This window comes from Lissotriton vulgaris, chromosome 10 (assembly GCF_964263255.1).
Source record: "Lissotriton vulgaris chromosome 10, aLisVul1.2, whole genome shotgun sequence".
Classification (NCBI taxonomy): domain Eukaryota; kingdom Metazoa; phylum Chordata; class Amphibia; order Caudata; family Salamandridae; genus Lissotriton; species Lissotriton vulgaris.
This window is the reverse complement of record NC_141698.1, coordinates 795,547,931-795,573,023: the sequence shown is the minus strand read 5'-3', so window position 1 is coordinate 795,573,023 and position 25,093 is coordinate 795,547,931. Positions and strand designations below refer to the sequence as shown.

The 25,093-nt window shown below is 46.6% G+C and overlaps 1 protein-coding gene across 1 annotated transcript in view; it reads left to right on the top strand.

Moving 5' to 3' along the window:
* The window catches only part of DNAH11 (dynein axonemal heavy chain 11), a 3,435,931-nt gene that overhangs the window by 311,035 nt on the left and 3,099,803 nt on the right, over nucleotides 1–25,093 (top strand). The gene's annotated exons all lie outside the window — the stretch shown is intronic.

The window sequence follows — 25,093 nt, the reverse complement described above, 5'->3', positions numbered from 1 at the left end:
CAACAAGTGAAATGATGTGTAGTTTGTAGCAACCAAGAAGAGCAATATATTGTATTATTTTATTAGTCACATCTGTTTCATAATTTAAAAGACCAACATATTTAGCATTTATTTGTGATTTTATAATGTAAACAAAAACACTGCTTAAGTTATTGTGAGCCAGAGTACATATTTTGGGGGGTGATAAGCCACTATATTCGAAGTCCAGCCTTGGGTATATCAAACTCGGTCCTGTTCCAATGGGGATAGTCCAGCCGAAATGCCAGATCAGGTCTCCTCTCGAAGTGCACATAAGCAACCACAAAGTGTTATCATAAGTGAGGTAAATCTTGAACCTAAAGACACCATAAGGATAATATCCACATCTGGGCTTACCTATCACACTTGGTGTCCTACATAGACATACTAAATAAAGTGACAGGTGAAATGCTTGTATTATTATCAGTTACTAATAATTATTCAGTGATTCATTTCAGTCTATCAGTTTTTATACAATATGCCAGCCATATCAGAGACCTATATTATGCAAATTAAACCTTCCAATAGCTGATAAGTCACTTGTTTTTCTATATATAACTTAACCCCTTCGCTGCTAGGCCTTTTCCCCTCCTGTGCCAAGCAATTTTTTGGCGATTTGGGTCAGTGCGCGCTTAGGCTCCTATAACCTTTTGACCACATAAGGTATCCACAACAAATTTGCGTCCTTTTCTTCCAACATCATGTGAATTCTAAAGATACCCAGGGTTTGTGGATTACCTTGGAGGGGTCCCAGAAATGAAGCAAAAAACTGTAAAATGTTTTTTTTGATAAAGTGGGGAAAACGGGTTGCAAATGAAAGCCTCTGGGTGTTTCCCTGAAAATGTTATCAAAAAAGGGTTTCTGGGGGCTGAAATCATCATTTTCTCAGCTTTTAGGAAATGACAGTCTTTTGTCATAGAACCAACATTTTTCACACAGATTTGGCATTCTTCTGGGACATAGCCTATTTTTGCTATTTTTAGTGCTTTCAACCTCCTTCCAGTTAATGGTAGAAATGAGTTTGAAAGCAATAATGGATCCTGGAAAGCTATACATTTTAAAAAAGTGAACACAATTATGAATTCAGAAAGGGGTCATTTGTCTAAATCCATGAAGGTTTCTTTAAAGAAACTAGTAGGTAAATATTGGAAAAATTGAAAATTAGTTAAAAAAAACAGCCTTTTGTCTCAACGTTTTCACCTAAAACTTCTTGTAATGTTATCAGCTCTTTGAAAACAATATACTGTTACATCCATTAGACCTTCCTGGTTGTGGGGATATACAGGACTTGTAGTTTCACCAAGAACCCGACGAACCCAGAGCCAAAAACTGAGCAGTAACTTGTAATGGTTTTTTATTATGTACCGGGTATAGAGCAATTATTCTGGGAAAATTTATACATGGAAAAATTGGTATGAAAGACATCTATGTATTTCTGAATTGGGTACAAATTATAGAGTTTAGAAACAGTATATATTTCCACATTTTCAAAATTGGAAATACTCATACTAGCATGAGAACTATTGGTCATTTTTCAAAATGATTTTTTTTTTACACAATGTCTTTCATTTTGAAGGGAGAAATGCATGACAACTCAATAGGTAATACCAGTTGATTTACAAATCTGAATTACCCTAAGTCTCCCAATAAAAATGGTACTGCACTTGTTTGGTTCGCCCTTGTGCCTGAGACAGGAAACGGGGCAAAATGCAACGTGGTCCTACCTCAATTTCGCAGTAAAAAATCGACCCTTTTTTGGCAAAGTGCCTACCTGTAGTTTTTGCACCCTAGCTCTGCCGGCACCTAGAGAAACCTAGCAAACCTATACATTTTTAAAAAGTAGACACCCTGTGGAATTCATGATGGTGTGACTTGACTGCTTCCCACCAGGTTCTGTTACCCAGAATTCCTTGCAAACCTAAAAAAGTGTACAAAAAACACATTTTCCCCACATTTCTGTGGTGGAAAGTTCTGGAATCTGCGTGGTTCCACAAATTTCCTTCCATCCTGCGTTCCCCAAAGTCTTCAGAGAAAAATGGTACTAGTACCTGTGACAGGAAACGGCGCAAAACGCAACGTGGTCACACCTCAATTTCGCAGGGACAAATGACCATGTTTTGGCTAAGTGACTAGCTGTAGTTTTTGAACCCTAGCTCTACCGGCACCTAGGGAAACCTAGCAAACCTATACATTTTTGATAAGTAGACACCCAGGGAAATTTAGGATGGGGTGACTCGACTGCCTCCCACCAGGTTTTGTTACCCAGAATCCCTTGCAAAGCTAAAAAAATTGACAGAAAAACGCATTCTCCTCACATTTCTATGGTGGAAAGTTCTGGAATCTGCGTGAATCAACAAATCTTCACCTACCCCGAGTTCCCCAAAGTATTATGAGAAAAATGGTACCTCACTTGCGTGGGTCTGCCTACTGCCTGCCTCAGGAAATGGCGCAAAATGCAATGTGGTCGCACCTCAATTTCGCAGTGAAAAATAAGCCTTTTTTGGCAAAGTGCCTACCTCTCTGCCGGCACCTAGGGAAACCTAGCAAACCTATACATTTTTAAAAACTACACACCCAGGGGAATTCAGGATGGGGTGATGAAACTGCTTGCCACTATGATTTGTTACCCAGAATCCTTCCAAAGCTAAATAATTTACAAAAATAATGCATTTTTCTTACATTTCTGTGGTGCAAAGTTCTGGAATCGGCGTGGATCAACAAATTTCCACCCACCCCGCGTTTCCCAAGTCTTCTGAGAAAAATGGTACCTCACTTGCGTGGGTCTGCCTAGTGCCTGCTTCAGGAAACGGCACAAAATGCAACGTGGTTGCACCTCAATTCCGCAGTGAAAAACGGGCCTTTTTTTGGCAAGGTGCCTACCTGTCGTTTTTTAACCCTAGCTCTGCCGGCACCTAGGAAAACCTATCAAACCTATTCATTTTTGAAAACTAGACACCCAGGTAAATTCAGGATGGGCTGACTCGACTGCCTCCCACCAGGTTCTGTTACCCAGAATCCCTTGCAAAGCTACAAAATTGACTAAAAAATTGCATTTTCCTCACATTTCTGTGGTAGAAAGTTCTTGAATCTGTGTGGATCAACAAATTTCCACCCACCCCGCGTTCCCCAAAGTCTTATGAGAAAAATGGTACCTCACTTGCCTGGGTCTTCCTAGTGCCTGCGACAGGAAACGGCACAAAACGCAACTTGGTCGCGCCTCAATTTCGCAGGCATAGTGACTGCAACTGGAAAAGGCCCAAATCGTATGGTTGAGATTTAAAAATTACCTATAGCAAAACTACCTTATTTTTTGGGGGGGGCACCGGAGTTTTTTGCCCCGTGCTCGGTGGCCTTCTTGGGAAACTACCAAACCCAAACAGTTCTGAAAACTAGACATCCAGGGAAGTCCAGCGAGGTATGGCATGCGTGGGTCCCCCAAAGTTTTCCTACCCAGAATTCCCTGCAAACATTAAAATTAGGTTAAAAAAGCACTTTTCCATAAATCTTTGCGTGGGATCTCCGTGCCAGCACAAATGTCCTACCACCCAGTGTTCCCCTTGTTCTCCCGAGTACAACCCCCTGCTGCTGCCCAGCTGCCTCTTGCCTCACTGTACCAACAGGAAGTCTTGCAGCCCCAGGCTGCCGCCCAGCTGCCGCATGTCTCACTATACCAACGTGAAGTCCAGCAGCCCCAGGCTGCACCCCAGATACCTCTTGCCGCACTATCGGCACAGCAATGTCCTCCTCTAACACAGGCACTTCATCCACACCAAAAGTAGCTTCATCAGCACTCACAGTATCTTCATCATCAGACAATGCCATGTGGAGAAAAAACTCACTACCAGAATCTTCACCTCCCACCTCTGCCTCAGAATCAGACTCAGTCTCAGCACCATGGTCAGAGGAAGAATCAAAAAGCATTCCAACAACTTGCTGAGCAGTAATTCGGCGGCTAGCCATTATCCTCACTAAGAAAGGAGACTGCACAACCAACTCAACTACCAACACTGTGCAAAGTAGGTAAACAAATGTATGCCTTTATCACAAAGGTCTATAAACTGAAAAACTATACAATTTAATTACAAAATACATCACCAGCACCTACTCTGCAAAGACACAGCAAATAGTCAACAATATCCCACTAGAAGGAAGAATTCTTTCTCTAGCTCTGCCTCTTGTTCCATTTTACAGATCACTTTGCACATCTCTACCAAAACCTTCAAAGAAATTGGAAGATTTGAATTGGAATCAAAAAATATTCCAAAATCTCCTTGATGAAACCAGGTTACTACTCTGGATATAAATTTGCCCTGTGTCAGCAGATCTTTCTTTATAATCTAATCCATACCGCAGCATATCCATTTTATTAGTTCGCCCAAATAAACTCCAGGTAAAATGTCTGGTTGTATAACTTAACCATAGCATTACTTGTCTTTTCATGTATTTCCTTATAAATGAGTTAATTAAGCTTCTGAATCAATTAACATTCAAAATCAGTACCTTCTAAACTATATATGTGTATAATGAACAATATTCTTCTCTCCCCACAATCGGCAAAAATAATTCCTGACATTCTTTATTTAGCTCAATAATTCTCTTTGTAATTTATCAGACTTCTAAAACGTTTAGGTCCATACCATCAATGCCCCCACATCTAAAAGCCTTTTGTTTCACTTCATTTTTTCTTCAGGCTATGCCGTGTTCTAATCTCTTTCCTATCATTATGACTACATACATCCACGACTCATTTCTCACTTTGATATAGAGATTATCCATGCATTCCCTTATTAATCCAAATGGTAAAATAAGATAAACAATTCAGGTGCCGATGAGGTATCAGGATAGCCTGAGTATCCTCAAAAGTCATTCACAGTTGCACTGTACATCGGCTGCTGCAGTGTCTCCCTTCACTCCTTGTGGTCCCAAATCAGGGTTCCCCGCTTTATTATCACTTTCTTAGATTGGCTTTACACTTTTCTTCATAAAATGTAAACACTGAATTCATACAAAAATGAAGTAATTCATGAACTTTTTATTTACACCTTTTTCATAGATAAATGTCAACTTGTTGTGGTATTACCCCACAAATATTCCGTTGTTCTGTTTAACTTGAAGATAGCAATCTTCAATGCATTTCGGACCTCTGGTCCTTCATCAGGAGTACATTAAATGCTGTGGAATTAAAAAGTCATATATTCAAATGTTTAAATATCAAAACAATATAATTTGATCATAGTAATACTAGTCATTGGTAATCAGGCAATATAATAGTTGCATCTTACTATAATTCATATATATTCTCACAACACATCACTGAAAAGAATCTTCATACAAGTCAAAATAATACATACAGTGTATATTTAAGCATATGTGTAGATCTCATCCATGCAGTTTTGGGCATTTCAAACCACCTTCACCATTTTTAAAACTTCTATATTGTGCCCCCTTCATGCTATCAACATGAATATTACCCAAACTCCCATTTTGAGTTCTACAAAAAAAGATCATGAAAATCTCTGTTGCCTCATTCATTATTATTAAAATTGAATGCATATGTTACAGTATGGTTATTTATGAGAGTTTAAGTCTACACTTGTTTTGTGCTGCTCATTCTAAGTTTAATGATAAAGGAGTTAATTTGTATTTAAGATATGAAAATGCTGCAAATGTCAAAAGCGCTTAACAAGTTTGTATAGCTATGTAATCCTGACTGTCTGCCTCCTTGTTGTGGGGTTAACTCTGTATACTGTTATGTCTAATCAAACAAAATCCCAGCGCCTGTTGCGCATTGTACACCCTGTGTTTAATGGTCATTTATCAGCTATTGCTGTTTAAATTATGAAAAAATAGACTGTGTGAAGATCAACTATCTCTAGTAGAATTATATGATTGAGATTCCATTGAGCCACCACCGTACCAGTTGCATGCGTCTCTGTATCTCTTTGCCAGGGCCCTAACCTGAGACACTACACTGGTGACGAGGTGGTCTGCCCATCCCGCCAAACCTCTCCGCACCTGCTGTACCTGCCGCCGGCCCTTTACTACGCGAACACTCCTACCGTATCTCCCGCACAGGCTGTTGGTCCTGCTGAGTGCTCGTTCACACGCCTACGGCTGCCCCCACAAAGCTTGGCTCCAGCCTGCCGATGCTGCCTGCTGCTGCCGCCGTGAGGTCTCACTCCAGCCTCCCAGTGCTGCCCCCAGCCGACATCACTGTCCTCGGCCTCAGCCGCGCACGCGCGTGCGGCCTACCCCAGTGCCTGCCAGCGCCCGACTTCCCACACAACAGACCTCCTGCGGCCCTCCAGCCCAGGAAAGAGTGCTGGCGCCTGCTCCCAGCCAGCAGTCTCCTGGCATCTTCCAGGCCACGTGCCTCCCGCCTGTGTCGCTGCTAGCAAGAGCCCGCCTGTCGGCCCATATCTAGCACCACGAGGCGCCTGGAAACGGTGCACTTATAACCAGAACCAACGCAAAGGCTGCAACCAGGCTCGCGTGAGCCCCCGCACGGCGCCTCTCCGTGGTTGCGCGCACCCACCAGCCAGACCTTGTTCCTGCAAGCCACTCAGCTGCACTAGGATACCACGGCATAGCGCCCCTCTCAGCGCTGCACCGGACCATGTGTTCTGTCCAAATGCACCTCGACGCCACAGCTCAACCAGACCGGCCACACCCGTGACTGCACCCACATGGCGACGGTTCCTCCATTAGAGCCTTTCACCATAACTGGACCCCACCCTCCCAAGCAGCATGCTGGAAGGGATGGGTTGAGCGCCTTGAGAATTACTTTGACGCCGCAGACAAACCGGCTCCACGGAGGAGGCCCATGCTCACCCACCTGGGAGGGGCAGAAATCCATAAAATTTCCAAGACGGTAAGAGAGGCAGGTCCCCCTAGGAACTACCCCACAATGTGCGATGCCATCACGGCCTACTTCGAGCCATTCGCCAACCCCGACTACGAGCGGTTCTTGTTCCGCCTGGCTCGCCAGCTTCCAGATGAGTCGGTGGATGTATTTTATGCCAGGCTGAAAGAACTAGTGAGCACCTGCACCCTCCCAGACGAGGACGACAATTAATTCAAGGCTGCGCATCATCCAAACTGCGCGAACGGTTCCTGCAGGAGCACAACTTGTCAATGAGGGACATCTTCAGCTTGGCCGCTCGAAGGAGTTGTCAAAGGCCAGAGCAGCGCACATGGACCCCAAGCCAGCCGACACCGTCAAGGAAGAACCGGTGTGCGCCCTTCGCACCAACGCCCAAGAGTCACAACCAAGGACCAACCCGCTGAAGAATATGGTGTCCCAACAGAGCCCCCTCAATCGCCCATGTGGATGGTACGGTGGCCCATCGCTCCATGACGAAGCCTGCCCAGCACAATGCAGGAACCGCAGTGCTTGTGGAAAATTAAATCATTTCTCCAAAGCGTGCCGATCAACACCGAGGAGGAGACAGAATGGCCCGCTAGGGGGAATTCGCGCAATCAAAACACCCCCCCGCTAGCAGTGACATGGATGACGATGAAACCGATGCTGCCACAGTCCATGTGGTCAGAGTGCTGAACACCTTATCGGCCACTCAACCTGCAACGCCCAAGTGTAATGTCAAAGTACAAGAACATGCAGTATCAGCCCTCAGACACAGGAGCCACCATCAATCTCATGGCGGCCAGCGTCTACAGGAGCCTGCCAAACCTCCCAGCGCTCTGCTCTACCAGGGTACAAGTCTATGCATACGGCACTAGGTCTCCACTAGATATGCGGAGTATTTCCGGCCAAACTCTCTCACGAAGCTGCACACCAACAAGCCAAAGTATATGTATCCCAAGAATGCTCCAGTTTTCTGCTGGGCTGCCTGACAGCACAGGACCTCAACCTGATTCATTTTTCATTCACCGTACATACCAACAACCTAGACCACCTACTGCGAAGTTTCGAAACTCTGTTCAAGGTAATCGGATGCCTGAAAGGTCCAGCAGTCCGACTACACATCGACAAATCTGTTGCCCCAATCGCCCTATGTCACAGGAGGATCGCCTTTCATCTATGCCCCAAACTGGAAGCAGAACTGCATCTTCTGGAGAGAGCGGGAATCATCGAACGGGTGTGAGGCCCTACCCCCTGGGTGTCACCTGTTGTCGTTGCAAAGAAACCAAAACAACCTGAGCAGTCTGCATTTGTGTGAACATGAGGGACCTAAACCTCGCCATCAAACACGAGCGCCACCTGACCTCGACGGTAGATGACATCATTGGAGAATTATCCGGCTCTAAATGGTTCTCAAAAATGGACCTCCGCTCTGGATACCATCAGATTCCACTCCATCCAGACTCTCTCCCCATCACTACGTTCTCCACCCATGCAAGACTCTGGAAGTACACTCGCCTCAACTTTGGAATTTCCAGCGCTGCCAAAGTTTTCCAAAACATAGTCAAGAATGTTCTCCAGGGACTGGAAGGTGTACTCAACGTGAGCGTTGACAGTTTAGTGCATGCACCCACCCCGGAAGAGCACATCCAACGCCTTCAAGCCGTATTCTCCCGGATCCGAGACAGCGGACTCACTCTCCACCAAGAAAAATGCAAGGTTCGGAGGAGAGACATCAGTTTGTTTGGCTATCGCTTCCCCGACAAAGGCATTGGTCCTGACCCGGACAAATTGAAGGACTTACAAAGTGCCCCCCCCCCGAAGTCAGTATCCGAAGTCCGCAGCTTCCTGGGCATGGTCGCTTTATCAAAAATGTGTCAGATATGACCGGTCCCCTCCAAGACTTCACCAAGACCACCAGCCACTGGGTGTGGGAGGCAGAACAAGAGGAAGCATTCCGAATGACAAAAGCTGCCCTATCAGCTGACATGACACTGGTGTACTTCGACCCCTGTCACGAGTCCCAGCTGGTAGTAGATGCCAGCCCCACAGGTCTGGGTGCGGTCTTAGCCCAGGAACAAGCCTTGGGGAGAATGGGCCCCCGTCACCTACCCCAACAGGACCCTCATGCCTATGGAGCAACGCTACTCTCAAATCGATAAAGAAGCTATTGCGATCCTGTGGGGTTGTCGCCACTTCCACATTGACCTGTACGGACACCGGTTTACAGTGGTGACTCATTCCACTCTTTCAAGGATCTTCATCACGTCCTCCCCCACTGATCGAGAAGTGGGTGCTGCAACTTCAAGAGTTCTAATTCACCATGGAATACAGACCAGGCACTCACAACCCAGCAGACTTCTTATCCAGGCATGCCAGACCGGTCACTGAGCCAGAAGCGGCATAGGACTACGTACGAATGATTGTCGAATGGTCCAGACCTCTCCCAATCTCACTAGAAGAGGTGGTACAAGCCACCAAGTAGGACGACTGCCTTCAGACCACCATCCAAGCACTCTCCTCAGGAGACTGGAGGCCGCTCCAAAACTTGACACCGTTCCGCATGACTGAAGCTCAGATCACATTGAAAGCTCTACACCAAATGCGCCACGAGCTGTCTGTGTCTGCCGATGGCTGCCTTCTGAGAGGCCCTCACCTTGTCCTGCCGGGACGCCTGACCCACCAGGTCACCCTCCTTGCACATGGAAAGCACCACGAAATCGTGAAGTCGAAGAACTGCCTTCAGAGTAAGGTCTGGTTCCCTGGCCTGGATCAACAAGTCAAGTCAATCATCCAGCGTTGCCCAGTTTACCACGCAACCAGCTTACCCGGGAGACCCACACCAGTCATCACGGAAGCAGGTCCCAACGCCGCATGGGAAAAGGCCAGCGCAGACTTTGGCAGCCTCCCAGGAGGGAAGTACATGTTTGTAATTGTGGATGACTTCTCACGATACCCAGAAGTCGAGATCGTCTCCTCCACAGCAACCGGAGAAGTCATCCCCAAACTTGAAAAGGTCATGGCAACCCACGGCCTAATTGGAGAGCTCCAGACAGACAATGGCCCACCTTTCACTAGCACGGAACTCTTGGAGTACCTCTCGTCCCATCGGATCAAGCACTGCCGGATGACCCCCAGGTGGCCCTAGGCGAATGGAGAACTAGAGCGGCTGAGACGGACATTAAACAAAATTATCCAAATAGCCCTAGCCGACGGCCACATCCTGGAACAAGCCCTGTACCAGTTTCTTCGAGAATACCGACTCACACCTCACTGCACTACCGGAATTTCTCTGAGCCGCCTGTGTTTTGGTCAAACGGTGACCGACACCATCCCGTACAATCCAGTGTGGGCCAAGTCCCCAAACCCTCTGAACCAGTCACTGGCACGGCGACGAAGACCAACCAACAAGCGTCCCGGAGGAGACACGCAATGGAAAACCCGATCACCATTGGCGACGGAGTGCTCGTATGAGACCTCCACCCTGGTGAAAAGTTCAGAATGCCGTTTGAGCTGGATCCATGGACTGTGACCGAAGTCAAAGGCACGATGGTGACCCCCATCACGAGGACATGAAAGGGTAATCTACAATGTATCGTTCTTCAAAAGGGTCCCGGCCGATGACGCAGAAGATTTTCCAATACCCAACGAACCCGGAGCAGTGGAACCAGACAGTCCTCACAGGCCCGAAGCAAATGGTGACCATCCTACAACTGTCAGCATGGAAGTTGACCGAGCCACCCCAGCTCCAGAAAAGACCCAGGACCAGGACCTTCAAAGCAGTCAGCCAGCGCTAGAGTCGGATTGTCAAGCTGAGGCCTCTCCTACCCCTCCTTCCAGAAACAGCCAGCCTGCGGCCCTACCCCAAGCAGTCTCAGAAGTATCAGGACTTTGTGACTTGCTGTCGACCCCCTGTGGGCTGGAGCCAGGGGAACCCCTGGGGACCAATTAAGATTGTTCCATAAATACTTTGTTTGCCAGAGACTGATGTTTACAGTTGGTTATGTTCTCAATGCACTATAATTGTTCGTTCTTTGAGTTAAGGAGGAATGTAGTGTTGTCCCTTGTGGGCTGGCCCACCCTGCCACTGGTGTGAGGGGTGATAATCCAGTGGACCACACAACTTAGTTATAATAGGCTGGGCCAGCGTTCGCTCGGCCAGCACGTATACAAAGAAATAAAGAGCCCAGGGACCTGGGCGTGGTTTAGTGTGTTGCTAGCTACCACCATACCAGCTGTGTCTGTCTCTGTGTCTCTTTGCCAGGGCTCTAACCTGAGACACAACAATATGCTTCAATGGCATAGAATTGTTTCTTGCTATTCTCTGCCTCGATGCACCTAAGTTGGAGAACGAGCAGATACCGATCCTGATGTTCACGGATGATGCTGTTATCCGGACATGAACAGAACTGTCAATGCATAGGCTGTTCAGATTTATAGTGCAATCCGGAAATGATGAATAAAGCCACACCACCAATGGTCAAAAAGAAATATTATACTTGTATGTGTATGCACAAGACTAAGAAAAATGTTATACTGACTGATTTCAGGCTCCTAAGCCTGAAATCTGGTGAGAACCATTCCTTGACCTGATTTGGCAAACAGAGAAATGTGCTTTATATCTTAGGCTCAGACTAGGAACCCTACAGATTTGGTCTTTTACTAATTCCTGGTCCAAGGATTCCAGGCCAAGTGCTGAGTCGTGCGGCTTCTCTCTGGGTGTCCAAGAAATACTCAAGCATTTCATGCTTCCATGTGTCACGTCATTAACTCTTGTAAATGTAAATGTACATGTATTTATATAGCGCAAATTACCCACATCGCAGGCATCTAAGCGCTTGCTTAGGGAACCCATCCTGGTATTCCCCTGTGAGATAACCCCGGCAGGGTATCCACAAGCTGAAAGCCAGGCATCCCGCCGCGAGGGGCCGTTGTGGAGATTAAGCAAGCTATTGCCCAGAGTCGCAGAGTGTGAACCCGTGAGTCGAGTAGGCACCTGAGCGAGAATTATCGAGTCCGTGGAATTATTGAGCCCAAGCCACGTCGAGGCGGGGAATTGAACCCTGGTCCAGGGCCGATCTCAGCTTCCGGGTCTGCCGCCTCTAACCCCTGAGCCACACTTCTCCACTTCTTTGATTGTTTAATCTCCATCCACTGACCCCGCCGCCGCCAGAGCCAACCTGCACGAAGGGATGAAAGAGGTAGCCGAGTGGATGACGACGAGCCGCCTGAAACTGAACTCAGACAAGACGGAGGTCCTCATCCTGGGCTCCTCGCCCTCCGCCTGGGACGACCCCTGGTGGCCCCCCGCCCTGGGCACCGCACCCAAACCGACGAACCACGCACGCAACCTGGGCTTCATCCTGGACTCCTCCCTCTCCATGACCAGGCAAGTCAACGCCGTCTCCTCGTCGTGCTTCAACATCCTGCGCATGCTTCGGAAGATCTTCTGGTGGATCCCCACGGAGACCAGGAAGACCGTCACCCAGGCCCTCGTCACCAGCCGACTGGACTACGGCAACGCCCTCTACGCCGGAACCACCGCCAAGCTCCAGAAGAGACTCCAGCGGATCCAGAACGCCTCAGCCAGACTCATCCTCGACATCCCACGGAACAGCCACATCTCCGGACACCTGAGAGACCTGCACTGGCTCCCCGTCAACAAAAGAATCACCTTCCGGCTCCTCACCCACACACACAAAGCCCTTCACGATCAAGGCCCAAGCTACCTTAACAACCGAATCAACTTCTACGCTCCCAAACGCCACCTCCGATCTGCCAGCCACGCCCTCGCCGCCGTCCCACGCATCCGTAGAGCCACAACAGGAGGAAGGTCCTTCTCCTACCTGGCCGCCAAGACCTGGAACTCCCTCCCGGCCGACCTGCGCCTGACCCAAGACCACCTCTCCTTCAGGAAGAAGCTCAAGACCTGGCTGTTTGAGCAGTAACGGCACCCCTCACCCACTAAGCGCCTTGAGACCCTATGGGTAGGTAGTGCGCTCTATAAATGTCTTTGATTGATTGATTGATTGATTGTTCTTAATACATAATACGAGAAACTACAAGGATGACTACTTGTCAGGTTGTAGCATACTACATACACGCTGCAGAGAAAGCCTGTCGATTGGATAAAAAAACAAGCTTGCTCATTAAGCAAGACCATTCGCTACCATTGTTTTGAACCTCCGCTTTTAAACATTGCAGCTACTCTTTGCACATGCAACAGCATTGCTAAAGGTAGTAGCAGCGACCAGCACAGGTAAGCGCGGTGAGACGGGTCAGGGCGCGGGAGGGTAGGAAGCAAACAGACTACAGAATAGGTATTATTTGTTTATTTAATTGTACCTATTCCATCGTCTGTCGACTTCCCCCCTCACCACCCGCTTTGCCCACTCCACACTGCATTTACCTGTGCCTGCCGCAGCTGGGTGGTAGTACGTTTAATACTGACGTTTGTGTGTTTACTATTCTAGAGGTAGTTGACACATTGATTATGAAAGGTTCTTAACTGTAACTAAATGATGGACGCTTTACGTCATAAAAACTAGTTTTGGGGTTTTTGTGACAATCTTACATAGCACAGTATTAGCTTTTTGCACAGTTAAGGATACCATGAGTGTTCTTTTTATTTGTGATCGGTGTATAACAGCTTAATTCCTTTCCTTACCTCCCAGTAGACTCCGATTTGAACCGCATACCTTGACACAAGATGTAAACACATGTTCCCCATCCTCCCTTTTTCAAAAATGGTTCCTGTCGGGATGATAAAAAGAATGGGGAGCCGGGACATTCTCCATGTTATTGTTAGAACCAACAGTGTACACCAGACAGAACTAACAAACTTGGACAAACCTTACAACAGAAAAAAAGCATGTAAAAACACTGCCAAAATCCTGGAGTCCTGTATCCTAAATCAGTATCAAATGTGAAATTCGAACATTGATCCCTGTAGAATTATTTATACGTACAATGACCCTAAATGTGTCAACATCAACAAGGGGCAAGAAATGCCATTGACCTTCAATGGTGCCATTCTATCTGCGTCTTAAAAAAAATAATAATAGTTGAAAAAAATAAACTTATAGCACTGAATTGCCAGCAATTTATTAAAGTAAATATTGTCCTGCAAGAAGTGTATTGAAGTTCATCGCCCATCACTGCACCGCACAAAATTCTTAACACTGCGTGCCCTTATTTCAGTCACACTTTAAAAAAAAATTTGTATGCGTTTTAGTGTAGTCACCATAAGAAATTAGGTTAACACCAAAAGATCCTACCAAGAGTGTTAAATGATAAATATTAATGTTAATTTTGAAGTGTGCACAGCTCCACGAAGAGCCCTAAGGAGTCCACAGTGAAGGTAATGGATTGGTAAGGAAAGAAAAATCATGCTGGGACCAGAGCCACCCCAAAACCTCCTTTCTGTTGCCAAATTCCATGAATCTGTTAAGCAGCAGTGAATGGAAAACTGAAAAATCATCCGCTATAGCAAGACGTGCACATTCCGTTCTGTGGCTGGAATAAAGCCTGACTGGTATGGATTGAGGAGCAAATTCAGTTTTACAGACTTCAAAAGTTTAATGCTGACTACTTTCCTATGATTTTAGCAAGCAATGCTAAAAGAGATATGGGCCGGTAGTTAGCAATAGGGTTGGCCATGTGTGCTTGCCTCCTGGGGAGAGGTCTCGAAAGCCCATAATCCTGCTTGGCAGGAGAAGGTGGGAGCCAGTCATCAAAGAGCCGCGTGGGTGCTTAAAATCACCTCTGTGAGGCAGTGGCATGGGACACTGTTTGCTCGCCAACTAGGGCGAAAAAACAGAAAAGTCAAAAATCCTGCTTGGTGTGATGAAGTGGTGGACGGAAAATATAAGAGAGGGACCCCTTTGAGCTATCAAAGGAAATAAGGTACTTGTAACCAAAACAGAAAAGAAATGTTTTCCCTTAATCATAATGTTCTAAGTGTACTAATCACCAATATAGGAGAACAAAGTATTATAACTAAGACTTTGTCTTGAATTTCATTAGAAAAATGACATTCTTTGTTTACAATCCATTATACAAAATTTAAAATTAAATGAGAACATACAAATAATACACAATAAAATCAATCCTATTCAGAATATTAAAACAACATGCATCACATATACTTTACAAGGAAATGATAGGACAGTTTGTAATTATGGCCAGCATAATTGAGACAGACAAATGTAAGACCCCACTTTTGTCAATTACAGTTGCACATTCAAAATAGACTCAAAGACACCCAGTTCATACATTGACCAAATCATTATTCTTCCCGTTCGTGTCAGTCCTTGAATTGTGCTTTGTTAATAGCGTCAACGTGTTTCGATGGCTGCAGTATTTTCACACCATCTTTATCAAGGCACAACAATTCTCTGTGTCAGTAGTTATGTTCGTTAATTTTTTTCGCCCCTAAATGAAACAAATATTTATAATCAATATTCTGGACTGGATACGTTTTCTTTCTCAAAAACAGCTTCACATCATTACAGCATCCACTATATCTCACTGTTCAAAACCATTTCTCAATGTCTAACTTATCTTAGGAACATGATAAATTGTCTTTCTACTAGGGTAAGAGGCAATCCCTCACACTCCCCATCATCCCTTCCCAGTGTTCCAATTTACCCTTTGCCTGGGGTGGGTCATATCCTCTCATAGATGCACATTTCTTGCTGTATATATAATTCTGGACTTCTAATACGATCCATTACTCTCTTATGTGCATAATGCTATCCTTTCAACAGAGAGGGACAATCGAATAACAAGCCTATTCATATATTGGAGCTCTACAGATGTATTCTTATAATTATAAACCAACAGGTCAGTTTCAGTCAATAACTTCAGAATTGCATCCCCTGATTAATCTAAATACATTATCTCACCTCGTTGTTATATCTCTTTCAGGTTGTCTTCTTAATGTGGATTATTTAATAAATCTGCACTCCTATCAGCAACTCCATCAGTAAGGCTGCTTTGAGGCTAGTTTCTGTGCCCAAGGGTCTAGAGAAAAGGAATAGCGTCCCATTATTAAGTATGCCCCCCTTCTTTTTTTAAATAAAACGTTGGACTCTATTGTCCTTTCCAGTCTACTCTGCTTTACCTTATTCTCTTGTACACTCACCTCCCACGTGTATCAACTTAGGGATCCGGCTGCCTTTATATTTATTTATTTATTTATTTGGCGATTTTTAGAGCGCGCAAATACCCTAGGGTGTCTCTGCGCTGTAGTTGCAGAACTCTCAGGAGGAGGGAGGTTTAGGCAGGGAACAACCATGTCTTTAGTTTTTTTCTAAAGTTGAGAAGGGTCGGAGCACACTTGATGTATAGAGGAAGTGTGTTCCATAGTATGGCTGTAGCCACGGAGAAGCGTTTGTCACCCCAGTTGGCCCTTCTTGTACGGGGGACCATGAGTAAGTGCGCTGAGGATGAGCGTAAGGCTCTTGTGTGTTCAAGCGGTCGGAAGGCTCTTCTTAAGAATAGAGGTCCGTGATCGTGAATAGCCTTATATGCTATGCATAAAGCTTTGAATTTGATACGGCTCCTCACCGGTAGCCAATGTAGCTGTCGGATGTAGGGGGAGACAGATGCAAATTTAGGGATGGATAGCAGTGCCCTGGCTGCTGCATTCTGCACTGTTTGCAGTTTATTGAGGACCTTTTGTTGTGCATTGAGTAGCAATGCATTGCAGTAGTCAGTTTTGGAGAATACTAATGTACTGACCAGGGTTTTGCCTGCATGTGGAGGAAGGTATGGAATTAATTTTTTTATCCTTTTTAGTATGTGGAAGGAAGAGGAAACCACTGCATTGGCATGTTGCTGGAATGACAGCTTGTTATCGAAGATAACACCCAGGTTGCGTACCTTCGTCACAGGTTCTGGGGGTTGTCCCATCTGGTGGGGCCACCATTGTGTGGACCAGGTGGGTTGTAGCCTCCCGAATGTCATCACTTCTGTCTTATCAGAATTGAGTTTAAGACAGTTGGATGACATCCAGGAGCTTATTGCCTTCATTCCCGTTTGGAAATTGGCTGCCACCGAGATTCCATCGTTATATATTGACAGCACCAGTTGGGTGTCGTCGGCGTAGGTAGTGAGGGAGATTCCGCAGGATTTTATGACCCTCGCCAGGTCCGACACATAGATGTTGAATAGTGTCGGACTTAGCGAGGATCCCTGCGGTACTCCACATGGCAGGGAGAAGGTCTGGGATGTGAAATTGACTAGTTTCACTGTTTGCGGACGGTTTGACAGAAATGAGGCCAGGAGGTTTTTTGCTTTGTCTGTAATTCCTATGGCCTCGACACGGTCGATCAAGGTGGCATGGTCGACCGTGTCGAAGGCCGCAGATAGGTCCAGGAGTATCAGGACTGCGGCTCCTCCGTTATCCATCGTGGACCTAATCTCATCTGCTGCTTTTAGCAGTGCCGTTTCTGTTCCGTGGCCCTGTCGAAACCCGAATTGGGTGTCATCCAGTAGATTGTTGTGGTGAATGTAGTTTGACAGCTGGGTATTCATGATCTTTTCAAAGATCTTTGCGGGGAATGGGAGGCAGGCGATGGGCCTGTAGCTAGCAGGAAGGAGAGGGTCTAGGCTGGGTTTTTTGAGTAGTGGTTTAATTATTGCTTTTTTCCATACCGGGGGGTTGACACCAGATGCAAACATTGCATTGCAGATGGTGGTTAGAGGTGGAGCAATAACTTCCGGGATGAGGTTGAGGATGCTTGGGGGGCAAGGATCTAGAGGTGAACCAGATTTGGTTCGAGCGATCAGGGGTTGGATGAATTCATAGGTGGTAGGTTCAAAAGCTGCGAATATGGGGCCAGTATCAACGATAGAGTGAGAGGGAATGGGCGCAACGTCGGGTGTGAATGTGTTGAAAATGGCTCTGACCTTGTCCTCGAAGAAATTGGCTAATGCATCAGAGAGGGCTTGAGATCCTTCTGACTGGGGAGCAGGTGGGTTAGACAGGTATGTTACTACTTGGAATAATTTCCCTGAGGAGTTTTTGGCCTGATTAATTTGGTTTGTGTAGTACGTGGTTTTCTCTGTTTTTATGAGTTTTTTATAGCTAGAGAGGGCGCTTTTTTAAGTAATCTTGTCAGGCGTATTAAGGTTACGCGCCACTGCCGTTCAAGGTTTCTGCAATGCTGGCGCTGAAGTCTAAGCGACTCAGAGAACCAAGGGGCTGAAGGGAGTTTTCTACTCCGATGGGAAGTTTTGGACGGTGCTAATTTGTTGCATGCTTCGATCAGATTCTCCATGTAAGTATCTGAGGCTGCTATGGGATCATGCTCGTTAGGTAATGGGCTGTCCTGTATCATCTGAGTGAGATGTTCGAGATTTAAGTTTTTCTAGTCTCTGAATATGGTGGGAGGGGGAAGAGACAAACGAGGGGAAGTGGGTTTGTGGGAATAGAGAAGCGTATTGCAGAATGATCTGTCCAGATTAAAGGAATGATCTCAGTGATGGAGATTTCAGGGTTGTTGGTGAATAATCCATCCAACGTATGTCCTGCTTTGTGCGTGGGTTTTTTAACAATTTGTGCAAGACCGGCTGTCTCTAAATCTCCAAGTAGCGTTATGGTGTCTGGGTCTTCTAAAACTTCGAGGTGAAAATTGAAATCACCTAAGATGGTGAACTGTGGTGATCCAATTGATGTCTCGATTATGTGATCCAAGCGTGCTAGGAATTTGGTTCTGGATCCTGGGGGGCGGTAGATCAACATACCTTTGAATGTTGCTTTACTGGATAGGCCTATCGAAAAGAGGAGGGCCTCGCATTCAGGGTAGGTTGTGTCTGCTGTGGTTATTTTGAGGTGGTTTTTGTAAATAATCGCGACTCCTCCACCCTTCCTTATCGGTCTGTCTAACTTACACACACAATAATTGTTAGGTGTGGCGTCTCTGAAGTCCGGGCCAGAGGCCTCGTCTCCCCATGTCTCGGTGATGAATAGAATATCTATCTGTTGCGAGTCTATGAAATCGGCGATTTCAAATTTGTGTTTCGGCAGGGATCTTACATTTATAAGTGCTGCTGTCACTAATGGGGGAGGTGTAGGGAGAGGAGTAAATAGAGTATCTGTACAAGTGGGACACTTGAGTGGTCCGATCCTAGGATTGTTATAGATGAAGTTAGGTAAGGAGTGAGGGAACCTTATAGTTTGGTTGATACTGAGGAGTTGGTCCGAGGTATAAGTTATTGGTACGGAGCTGGTGGCGGGATGGGGGAGTGGTGGATCAGGGGGGTGGCCCTTTGCCCGGTCTCGGCGCGGACGAGCGCAGACGAGCTTGCCTTATGCGCGCCTTCGGCGCGCATTCGTCGCGCCCGCTGCGCTCGTCCGCTGCGCTTCCGGATCCGGTACATTGTACATAGGGGAGATTTGGGGCGTGGCCAGCGCAAGTGGGCGTGGCTGTTGTCGAAGAGCGGCGTTGCTATGGCAACCCTGGTCCGCGTCAGCTATCAGTCAGCTGGGCGGTAGAGCGCACGTAGCGGCAGGTAGTACAAGTTTTTAAAAACACAAGTATCACAGTGAATAACAAATTTAAATGAGCGTAAAATCTCCCGGCTTCCGCCTCAGGAGAGAGTTTGTGCAACACGCGATTGTATTCAGCGCGCGCTTTTAAGCTGAGTGGCTAGGGGCGTGGCCAGTGCAAGTGGGCGTGGCTGTTGTCCAAGAGCGGCGTTGCTATGGCAACCCTGGTCCGCGTCAGCTATCAGTCAGCTGGGCGGTAGAGTGCACGTAGCGGCAGGTAGTACAAGTTTTTAAAAACACAAGTATCACAGTGAATAACAAATTTAAATGAGCGTAAAATCTCCCGGCTTCCGCCTCAGGAGAGAGTTTGTGCACCACGCGATTGTATTATAGTTTAGTTGTTACGATGACGGGTACGTTTTGTCCTGCGTACCGTTCTTAATGGAAACCAAAAACATTGAAAGAGTTTCAAAAATATGTTCTGGTTTCCCTAGGACCAGACTGATACTCCTTATGTCCCTCACCACATTTCAACGCCGTGATGCGCCTTACCTTAAAATTGTTACCCACATATTTATTTAGTGGACTCTGTACATGGAAACCACTCTGCTGCCTGGCATACGGCCAATGTTCCCGTCTGTCAGCTTGTTGGTTGCAAATGAGAAGAACGTATCGCTAATGAGGGTTTCACATAAGTTCACACTATATTGTGCCTCCCCTCTTAAATGCTTTTGTTCTAATATTTGTCCATGGTCCCATACCTTATTTCTAGCTGGATTTCCTCGTACGTTCATCCGAGTGTCTGGTTTCGAAAGATTTCAACCGGCACTCGTTTAACAAGTTATATTTAAGCTTCGTTACGCACCTCCAGGTTGGTTCTTATTATCAAATGATTTTTTCTTTTTCCTTCCCGTGTATTCTACTCCGTGATTGGTCTAAAAAGTCACAAAGGTTGTAACGTCTTGTTTTTCTCTCTCTAACTTTATTGTTCCCGCTATAGTGGTGCAGTCTACGCTCTCCATTGTTCAATGGTATTACGAACATGCACGGCACACAGCGCTGTCTCGATCCTTGCTAATCTAAGTCTAATTTTTTTATGGAGTTTAAACAGGATTACTTGTTATTAATGTGATTGCTTCCTAAGTCTTCACTCGACTGTCATCTTTTTCATGTGTTACTCCCTACACCCTCCTTTCAACTGCAGTTAATGACCAATCGTTCTCTTTGGGATTTTTTAAGTCTCCTCATTCGTTACCAATATCTTGGTGTATTTTGGATGACGTTGAGTTAGTTTATTTGTTATGCTCACTCCCATGCATATTTCTAAAAGAGTAAGGCTCATGTAAATATATTCTACTCTTGTGCATTGGGCTCTGATATTAACTCCATTCCCATGATCTGTACTCTAATGGGTACTTATTTCCTGAAACTCCCATACTAGAACACTTCTAACCTCTATACTTGCTCCCTACTACGGTAATCTAGACTCATTGTGTATTCTTATTGCGTCCCTGTTACACATGTTATCCATGGGGTATTAAATTGACTCAGTTCTACTCCAGAACTTCCTACGTTTTTAAGATCTTCATCCAGTCCTCTCTGGAATTAAAGCCTTCCTCCACTGTATTTAAAAGGCACATAAACATAAACCAGTCCACAGTGAAGGAAATGGATTGGTACGTTAACAGTAGGAGTTGGCCATGTGTACTTGCCTCCTGGGGAGAGGTCTCAAAAGCCCATGATCATGCTTGGCACCAGAAGGTGGGAGCCCGTCATCAAAGAGCCGCGTGGGTGCTTCAAATTACCTCTGTGAGGCAGTGGCATGGGACACTGTTTGCTCGCCAACTAGGGCGAGAACAGAAAAGTCCAGAATCCTGCTGGGTGTGATGAAGTGGTGGCCAGTCCGCTGCATGAGCACTTATAATCACCACTGCAAGCCAGCTGTGTAGAATGTGTACCCCGACAAAGACCAGACAAATGTGGGCCCGTCCACGACTGAACAAGGTGGCGCCCTCCCCTTTTCATTTGTGAACTTTGTTGGTGTGGGTCTGCGGTCTTAAACAAATGAGTAAGTGCAAAGCCATGAGCAATACATGCTCTCCATTTAAAATGTATCACTAACAGTACCACAATTGACAAACACATTGTGTGGGCAGCGGGGACTGAATAAGGAAATTGAACAAGCTAAGAGGAGGCTCTCAAGCGAGGGTTTTATCCAAAAAGGAATTATAATATTGGTTTGTAACGTGGCAGAGGACCTTTCAAGTATTGGCATAGCTAGAAATAGCCTCAGCTTCTCCCTCACCTCAGCCAGCAATTGTAGCCCCACACTGATTGAGTCGCTGGTTAAAAAGATGAGAAAGAGACAGAACCCTCACACCACTTGTGAAAAAGGTATATTTGTTAAGCTTAACAATTCTTTTTTTAATTGTCTGTCTGTAAACGCAACTGGTGCTAATGCAAAGTGCTCTTATACCTTCAGGTCTAGTCGCGGTATACAAAACTCCCCCAAAAAAATGCTGAAGAAGGGGGTTTCTGTCGCAGCACTAGAGAAAATGGGATAATTGGTCAGTTGAACCCTACTTAGTGAACTTGTGAAACTACTTATGGCAAGATTGATACACATAGTTGACCTTCCACAAGCCTGAGACTCCGTGATAACAGCATCAGCGAACTGTACAAAGCCACCCCATCATACCATCAACTAAAAAGCCTGCATTAGCGACGCAGGAGCATATCAGTAGCCTTGCTGTAGTTGCTGCAGATTTGTCTACTTAATCCGCACCTGGGTGTATTCAAATTCAGGCCTCATGGCCTGTACCAAATTTATTGTTGGGGACACAAGGATCGCCCCATCTCCATGCATGCTTGTGTCCCAGCAGCTACCCACAGCTAATCTCTACTCCCAATGTCTACCTGCACGTTCTCATGTTAGCAATATCCTCTACTTAAAGAGAGAGCTACTAAAATAATCCATGGAACTGAAGAACAAGGTTACACATTGGCTTACCAAACACCTTGAGTACAGCCATAGCTTTTCTGATCAAATTATGTGAGTATTGTGGATTAGAGCATCTAAAAAGGCAATCGATAGAGAGAACATTGTTATTAATTGTAAGGGTCCTCACGCTGTGAGTTTCCTTCTTTCCAGAGTCTGCAATCATTATGACACATCTAGTGAGATTCTGGTACTCCCGCTTGGTTTCTATTATAACCCCTCTCTTACCTGCTCTAAAGTGTCTCTGAACCTTGATCAGTCATCAGCTCCAGTGCTTGCAACAAAATTTTGCTACAAAATTGCTTTTTACCACTGCAAGCTGTTATGGACATTGACTGACAACCACGCCCCAGTGCTTTTACCAGCTCAAATAACAGTACAGCCTATCCTACCCTTGGAGCTATATGCCTTGGTTATTCTGTCATATTTGGGGTAGAAGGCTGGAACATTGCAGGCTACTCTTCAAGGGCAGAATGCAGCACCTGGCTCTCCTCCAACAAGAGCTTCAACATTGTTTTGTTGTAGCAGACCTGGGAAATGACTGAGAACAAACTCAATGGTTATAGTAACTATCCCATCGTTATCCAGCCTTTGAGATCAAGTGGGCAAAAGGACTATTGCTCTGGCTGAGGATTTAATTGAACTGTGAGGTGACCCTCATCTCCGTTGACAGTCATGTGTCTCAGTCATTGGTAGTCATATGTAGCAATCATTTCAAAGTATGTATATTTAATTTTTATGACAACTTTTCTTATTCTAATAATAATTTTAAATGTTTGTTTGAAGCAGTGGACATGGCCATCAGACAACACAGAGGGGAGTTGCATTGTGCGAATGCAATTGTATGTGGGCACTTCAATGGTGTCTTAAATATTTACACTTTTTATGAGGACCAAAAGACTGACATTGTTTTGCTTATCAGTACAAAAGGGGGTGGTGATGGACGGAGCATCTTAACCAATCAAACATTCGCACCCAGTCAACGTTCTGACCAACGACCCCGCCGCCGCCAGAGCCAACCTGCACGAAGGGATGAAAGAGGTAGCCGAGTGGATGACAACCAGCCGCCTGAAACTGAACTCGGACAAGACGGAGGTCCTCATCCTGGGCTCCTCACCCTCCGCCTGGGACGACTCCTGGTGGCCTCCCGCCCTGGGCACCGCACCCAAACCGACAGACCATGCACGAAACCTGGGCTTCATCCTGGACTCCTCCCTCTCCATGACCAGGCAAGTCCAGGCAAGTCAACAACGTCTCCTCGGCGTGCTTCAACATCCTACGCATGCTACGGAAGATCTTCTGGTGGATCCCCACCGAGACCAGGAAGACCGTCACCCAGGCCCTCATCACCAGCCGACTGGACTACGGCAACGCCCTCTACGCCGGTACCACCGCCAAGCTCCAGAAGAGACTCCAGCGGATCCAGAACGCCTCAGCCAGACTCATCCTCGACATCCCACGAACCAGACACATCTCCGAACATCTGAGAGACCTTCACTGGCTCCCCGTCAACAAAAGAATCACCTTCCGCCTCCTCACCCACGCACACAAGGCCCTACACGACCAAGGCCCGAGCTACCTCAACAGCCGAGTCAACTTCTACGCTCCCAAACGCCACCTCCGATCAGCCAACCACGCCCTCGCCGCCGTCCCCCGCATCCGAAGAGCAACTACAGGAGGAAGGTCTCCTACCTGGCCGCCAAGACCTGGAACTCCCTCCCTCCCGACCTGCGCCTGACCCAAGACCACCTCTCCTTCAGGAAGAAGCTGAAGACCTGGCTGTTCGAGCAGTAGCGGCACCCCCCCCCCCCCCCCCCCCCAGCGCCTTGAGACCCTACGGGTATGTAGCGCGCTTTACAAGTGTCACTGATTGATTGATTGGGTTTAATCCATCACCGTTCTTTAGCCCACTCTGCCACCCCAGTTCAGACAGGGCCATATGCAAATCAGTGTGCCTCATGGGAACAGTCCAGCCCGAACTGCCAAGCCATGCCTTCCCTAGACCGAAAACAATCTTCCGAGGACCGGTTTCTGGCATTTCAGCCATCTTCAGCCGGGCTTGCTTGAATCCAGTGGCAAAGTGAGCAAGGGACTCACGTCTGAGCATACCCTGCCAACTTATGGCAAACAAAGCTGTACAAAAGGGGGGTGGTAATGGACGGAGCATCTGAACCAATCAAACACTCACACCCAGTCAACAGATCTGGGTTTAATCCATCACCGGTCTTTAGCCCACTCTGCCACCCCAGTTCAGGCATGGCCATATGCAAATCAGTCTGACCCTGTGCCTCATGGGAACAGTCCAGCCCGAACTGCCAAGCCATGCCTTCCCTGGACCAGAAACAAGCTTCCGAGGACTAGTTTCTGGCATTTCAGCCGTCTTCAGCCCGGCTTGCTTGAATCCAGTGGCAAAGTGAGCAAGGGACTCACGTCTGAGCATACGCTGCCAACTTATGGCGAACAAAGCGGTACAAAAGGGGGTGGTGATGGACGGAGCATCTGAACCAATCAAACACTCACACCCAGTCAACAGATCTGGGTTTAATCCATCACCGTTCTTTAGCCTACTCTGCCACCCCAGTTCAGACATGGCCATATGCAAATCAGTCTGACCCTGTGCCTCATGGGAACAGTCCAGCCCGAACTGCCAAGCCATGCCTTCCTTGGACCGGAAACAAGCTTCCGAGGACCGGTTTATGGCATTTCAGCCATCTTCAGC